Source organism: Arachis duranensis, chromosome 4 (assembly GCF_000817695.3).
Source record: "Arachis duranensis cultivar V14167 chromosome 4, aradu.V14167.gnm2.J7QH, whole genome shotgun sequence".
NCBI lineage: Eukaryota > Viridiplantae > Streptophyta > Magnoliopsida > Fabales > Fabaceae > Arachis > Arachis duranensis.
This window is the reverse complement of record NC_029775.3, coordinates 43,785,356-43,791,381: the sequence shown is the minus strand read 5'-3', so window position 1 is coordinate 43,791,381 and position 6,026 is coordinate 43,785,356. Positions and strand designations below refer to the sequence as shown.

At 40.6% G+C, this 6,026-nt stretch overlaps 1 non-coding gene across 1 annotated transcript; it reads left to right on the top strand.

The window, feature by feature from the left end:
• Positions 1–5,865: 5,865 nt before the first annotated feature.
• LOC127747064 (small nucleolar RNA R71) lies at positions 5,866–5,973 on the top strand. Its single transcript, XR_008008868.1, has one exon. It is a non-coding gene; the product is annotated as a small nucleolar RNA R71 (small nucleolar RNA).
• Positions 5,974–6,026: the final 53 nt, after the last annotated feature.

Genomic DNA, 6,026 nt, shown 5'->3' with positions numbered 1-6,026 from the left:
GGTGACTTTGAACGCCGGTTTGGGCCATCAAATCTTGGGCAAAGTATGGACTATTATACATTTCTAGAAAGCCCAGGATGTCTACTTTCCAACGCAGTTGAAAGCGTGCCAATTGAGCTTCTGTAGCTCCAGAAAATCCACTTCGAGTGCAGAGAGGTCAGAATCCAACAACATCTGCAGTCCTTTTCAGTCTCTGAATTAGATTTTTGCTCACGTCCCTCAATTTCAGCCAGAAAATACCTGAAATCACAGAAAACACACAAACTCATAGTAAAGTCCAGAAAAGTGAATTTTATCACAGAAAAACACACAAACTCATAGTAAAGTCCAGAAATATGAATTTAGCATAAAAACTAATGAAAACATCCCTAAAATTAACTAGATCATACTAAAAACTACTTAAAAACAATGCCGAAAAGCGTATAAATTATCCGCTCATCATAACACCAAACTTAAATTGTTGCTTGTTCTCAAGCAACTGAAAATCAAATAAGATAAAAAGAATAGAATATGCAATGAATTCCAGAAACATCTATGAAGATCAGTATTAATTAGATGAGCAGGGCTTTTAGCTTTTTGCCTCTGAACAGTTTTGGCATCTCACTTTATCCTTTGAAATTCAGAATGATGGGCTTCTATAGGAACTCAGAATCCAGATAGTGTTATTGATTCTCCTAGTTAAGTATGATGATTCTTGAACATAGCTACTTTATGAGTCTTGGTCGTTGCCCAAAGCACTCTGTCTTCCAGTATTACCACCGGATACATACATGCCACAGACACATAATTGGGTGAACCTTTTCAGATTGTGACTCAGCTTTGCTAGAGTCCCCAATTAGAGGTGTCCATGGTTCTTAAGCACACTCTTTTTGCCTTGGATCACGACTTTATTTTTACCCTTGCCTTTTGGTTAAAAGGGCTATTGGCTTTTTCTGCTTGCTTTCTCTCTTTTTTTTTTCACACATAATCTGTTTTTTTTTTGAATTCACTGCTTTTTCTTGCTTCAAGAATCGTTTTTATGATTTTTCAGATCCTCAGTAACATGTCTCCTTTTTTTCATCATTCTTTCAAGAGCCAACATTCATGAACAACAAATTCAAAAGACATATGCACTGTTAAAGCATACATTCAGAAAACAAAAGTATTACCACCACATCAAAATAATTAAACTATTATAAAATTCAAAATTCATGCAATTCTTATCTTTTTCAATTAAGCACGTTTTTTATTCAAGAAAGGTGATGGATTCAGAAGACATTCATAACTTTAAGGCATAGACACTAATGATCACAAGACACAAACATGGATAAACATAAGCACTAAAATTCGAAAAACAGAAAATAAAGAACACATAGATAAACATAAGCATAAAAATTCGAAAAACAGAAAAATAAAGAACAAGTAGATTAAAGAACGGGTCCATCTTAGTGATGGCAGCTTGTTCTTCCTCTTGAAGATCTTATGGAGTGCTTGAGCTCCTCAATGTCTCTTCCTTGTCTTTGTTGCTCCTCTCTCATGATTCTTTGATCTTCTTTAATCTCATGGAAGATGATGGAATGTTCTTGGTGCTCCACCCTTAGTTGTCCCATGTTGGAACTCAATTCTCCTAGGGAGGTGTTGATTTGCTCCCAATAGTTTTGTGGAGGAAAGTACATCTCTTGAGGCATCTCAGGAATTTCATGATGAGGAATTTCCTCATGTCCATGAGTAGGATCTCTTGTTTTGCATTGAGCTCCTTCCACACAGATATCCATGATGACTTGGTCCAACCTTTGATTAAAGTTGACCTTTTTTGAGTTTGAAAAGGGACCTCGGGGATCACCTTCTTCTTGGCCACAACTTCATAGAAGTGGTCTTGATGCACCCTTGAGATGAATCACATTCATGAACAACAAATTCAAAAGATTTATGCACTGTTTAAGCATACATTCAGAAGTCAAAAGTATTTCCACCACATCAAAATAATTAATCTGTTATAAAATTTAAAATTCATGCAATTCTTCTCTTTTTCAATTAAGAACATTTTTCATTTAAGAAAGGTGATGGATTCATAGGACATTCATAACTTTAAGGCATAGACACTAAGACACTAATGATCATAAGACATAAACATAGATAAACATAGGCATAAAAATTCGAAAAACAGGAGAATAAAGAACAAGGAGATTAAAGAACGGGTCCACCTTAGTGATGGCGGCTTGTTCTTCCTCTTGAAGATCTTATGGAGTGCTTGAGCTCCTCAATGTCTCTTCCTTGCCTTTGTTGCTCCTCTCTCATGATTCTTTCATCTTCTCTAATTTCATGGAGGAGAATGGAATGTTCTTGGTGCTCCACCCTTAGTTGTCCCATGTTGGAACTTAATTCTCCTAGGGATGTGTCGATTTGCTCCTAATAGTTTTGTGGAGGAAAGTGCATCCTTTGAGGTATCTCAGGGATTTCATGGTGAGTGGGATCCCTTGTTTGCTCTATCCTCTTCTTAGTGATGGGCTTGTCTTCATCAATGAGGATGTCTCCCTTTATGTCAATTCCGACTGAATAACAGAGGTGACAAATGAGATGAGGGAAGGCTAACCTTGCCAAGGTAGAGGACTTGTCCGCCACCTTATAAAGTTCTTGAGATATAACCTCATGAACTTCTACTTCCTATCCAATCATGATGCTATGAATCATGATAGCCCAGTCTATAGTAACTTCGGCTCGGTTGCTAGTGGCGGATAAACTCCAACCATCCCCTAGCCACGGGCTTGAGGTCATGCCTTCTCAGTTGAACCGGCTTCCCTCTTGAATCTCTCTTCCATTGAGCACCCTCTTCACAAATGTCTATGAGGACTTGGTCCAACCTTTGATCAAAGTTGACCCTTCTAGTGTAAGGGTGTTCATCTCCTTGCATCATGGGCAAGTTGAATGCCAACCTTTTATTTTCCAGACTAAAATCTAAGCATTTCTCCCGAACCATTGTAAGCCAATTCTTTGGGTCCGGGTTCACACTTTGATCATGGTTCTTGGTGATCCATGTATTGGAATAGAACTCTTGAACCATTAAGATTCCGACTTGTTGAATGGGGTTGGTAAGAACTTCCCAACCTCTTCTTCGGATCTCATGTCGGATCTCCGGATATTCACTCTTTTTGAGTTTGAAAGGGACCTCGGGAATCACCTTCTTCATGGCCACAACTTCATAGAAGTGGTCTTGATGCACCCTTGAGATGAATCTTTCCATCTCCCATGACTCGGAGGTGGAAGATTTTGCCTTCCCCTTCCTCTTTCTAGAGGTTTCTCCGGCCTTAGATGCCATAAATGGTTACGGAAAAATAAAAAGCAATGCTTTTACCACACCAACTTAGAAGGTTTGCTCGTCCTCGAGCAAAAGAAAAAAGAAGAGAGTAGAAGAAGAAGAAGAAATAGAGGAGATTAAGGTGGCTTTGTGGTTCGGCAAAGGGGGAGAAGTAGTGTATTGGTTGTGTGAAAATGAATGGGTGAAGATGGGTTTATATAGGGGTGGAGAGAGGGGTAAGGTTCGGTCATGTGAGGGTGGGTTGGGAGGGAAAGTTGTTTGAATTTGAATGGTGAGGTAGGTGGGGTTTTATGAAGGGTGGATGTGAGTGGTGAAGAGAATAGTGGGATTTGATAGGTGAGGGGTTTTTTTTAGGGAAGAGGTGTTGAGGTGATTGGTGAATGGGTGAAGAAGAGAGAGAGTGGTGGGGTAGGTGGGGATCCTGTGGGGTCCACAGATCCTGAGGTGTCAAGAAAAATTCATGCCTGCACCAAGTGGCGAGCAAAAATGCTCTTTATGCCAATTCTGGCGTTAAAACACCGGGCTGGTGCCCATTTCTGGCATTTAACGCCAGCCTCTTGCCCTTTCCTGGCGTTTAATGCCAGTCTGGTGCCCCTTTCTGACGTTAAACGCCCAGAATGGTGCCAGACTGGGCGTTAAACGCCCATTTGCTGCCCTTACTGGCGTTTAAACGCCAGCAAGTTTTCCTCCAGGCTGTGCTGTTTTTCTTTCTGTTTTTCATTCTGTTTTTGCTTTTTCAATTGATTTTGTGACTTCCCATGATCATCAACCTACAGAAAACATAAAATAACAAAGGAAATATAGATAAATATAACATTGGGTTGCCTCCCAACAAGCGCTTCTTTAATGTCAGTAGCTTGACAGTGGGCTCTCATGGAGCCTCCCAGATACTCAGAGCAATGTTGGAACCTCCCAACACCAAACTTAGAGTTTGAATGTGGGGGTTCAACACCAAACTTAGAAGTTGGTTGAGGCCTCCCAACACCAAACTTAGAGTTTGATTGTGGGGGCTCTATTTGACTCTGTTTTGAGAGAAGCTCTTCATGCTTCCTCTCCATGGTTGCAGAGGGATATCCTTGAGCCTTAAACACAAGGGATTCTTCATTCACTTGAATGATCAATTCTCCTCTATCAACATCAATCACAGCCTTTGATGTGGCTAGGAAGGGTCTGCCAAGGATGATGGATTCATCCATGCACTTCCCAGTCTCTAGGACTATGAAATCAGCAGGGATGTAATGGTCTTCAACTTTTACCAGAACATCCTCTACAAGTCCATAAGCATGTTTTTTTGAATTGTATGCTATCTCTAGTGAGATTCTTGTAGCTTGTACCTCAAAGATCCCTAGCTTCTCCATTATAGAGAGAGGCATGAGGTTTATGCCTGACCCTAGGTCACACAGAGCCTTCTTGAAGGTCATGGTGCCTATTGTACAAGGTATTGAGAACTTCCCAGGGTCCTGTCTCTTTTGAGGTAGTTTCTGCCTAGACAAGTCAGCCAATTCTTTGGTGAGCAAAGGGGGTCCATCTTTCCAAGTCTCATTACTAAATAACTTGTCATTTAGCTTTATGATTGCTCCAAAGTACTTAGCAACTTGCTCTTCAGTGACATCTTCATCCTCTTCAGAGGAAGAATACTCATCAGAGCTCATGAATGGCAGAAGTAAATCCAATGGAATCTCTATGGTCTCAGTGTGAGCCTCAGATTCCCATGGTTCCTCATTAAGGAACTCATTGGAGGCCAGTGGACATCCATTGAGGTCTTCCTCAGTGGCGCTCACTGCCTCTTTCTCCTCTCCAAGTTCGGCCATGTTGATGGCCTTGCACTCTCCTTTTGGATTCTCTTCTATATTGCTTGGAAGAGTGCTAAGAGGGAGTTCAGTGACTTTCTTGCTCAGCTAACCCACTTGTGCCTCCAAATTTCTAATGGAGGACCTTGTTTCAGTCATGAAATTTTGAGTGGTTTTGATTAGATCAGAGACCATAGTTGCTAAGTCAGAGTGGCTCTGCTTAGAATTCTCTGTCTGTTGTTGAGAAGATGATGGAAAAGGCTTGCCATTGCTAAATCTGTTTCTTCCACCATTATTGTTGTTGAAACCTTGTTGATGTCTCTGTTGATCCTTCCATGAGAGATTTGGATGATTTCTCCATGAAGGATTATAGGTGTTTCCATAGGGTTCTCCCATGTAATTCACCTCTTCCATTGATGGGTTCTCAGGATCATAAGCTTCTTCTTCAGATGAAGCGTGCTTAGTACTGCCTGGTGCAGCTTGCATTCCAGATAGACTTTGAGAAATCATATTGACTTGCTGAGTCAATATTTTGTTCTGAGCCAATATGGCATTTAGAGTATCAATCTTAAGAACTCCTTTCTTCTGATTCGTCCCATTGTTCACAGGATTCCTTTCAGAAGTGTACATGAATTGGTTATTTGCAACCATTTCAATGAGTTCTTGAGCTTCTACAGGCGTCTTTTTCAGATGAAGAGATCCTCCAGCAGAGCTATCCAATGACATCTTAGACAGTTCAGATAGACCATCATAGAAGATACCTATGATGCTCCACTCAGAAAGCATGTCAGAAGGACACTTTTTGATCAATTGTTTGTATCTTTTCCAAGCTTCATAGAGGGATTCACCTTCCTTCTGTCTAAAAGTTTGGACTTCCACTCTAAGCTTACTCAATTTTTGAGGTGGAAAGAACTTTGCCAAGAAGGCATTGACTAGCTTTT